This window comes from Pundamilia nyererei, unplaced genomic scaffold (assembly GCF_000239375.1).
Source record: "Pundamilia nyererei isolate P.nyererei 1_Seehausen unplaced genomic scaffold, PunNye1.0 scaffold01142, whole genome shotgun sequence".
NCBI classification, from domain to species: domain Eukaryota; kingdom Metazoa; phylum Chordata; class Actinopteri; order Cichliformes; family Cichlidae; genus Pundamilia; species Pundamilia nyererei.
The window spans coordinates 13,702-14,311 of record NW_005188543.1 but is presented as its reverse complement, the minus strand read 5'-3'; positions in this window follow the sequence as shown (position 1 = coordinate 14,311).

Below are 610 nucleotides of genomic sequence, written 5' to 3'. Positions count from 1 at the left end.
CACGCCTGCAAACTGTCACCGCTTACTCAGTCTGGTTGCTGGTCACTTTTGCCAACCATTTTGTGTCAGTCATAGCAGTCCCAGCTCACAGTGTGTGCATCTGCCCTAACCTTTGTATATATCCCCCAGCCCAAGTGTTTATAATCACAGTTTTCACTCAGTCACTATTTCCCTCCACCTGTATATAGCCACTAAACTCCATATTAGTGTGTATTCACGTTTTTTTTCACTTGTTGTAATAAATTCTTGCCACGTTCATCCGGTGTCGGTGTTTAATCTGTTTGAGTCCAATCCGCCCTGCACAGCCGTGACAATTTCCTTTAATACAAATGTTGTATTCTAGCATCTGTAATCTAACGCTGTGGCCGGCAGCATCAGTTGCTACGATAAGGACCAGCACAGAGATGACTCCACTTTCAGAAACCACTGCAGGTATTCTTTTTGTGCATCAGCAACAAAAACTTAATTTGAGCCTGAGAGGGTTAATATATTTGATATACTTAATACCACTTTTAAATCGCATCTTAAAACTCATGTATTCAAAATTGCATACCCTTCATTGTGATTTTCTTGTACTAATGTAAGGTGACCTTGAGGGTCTTTAATAAAA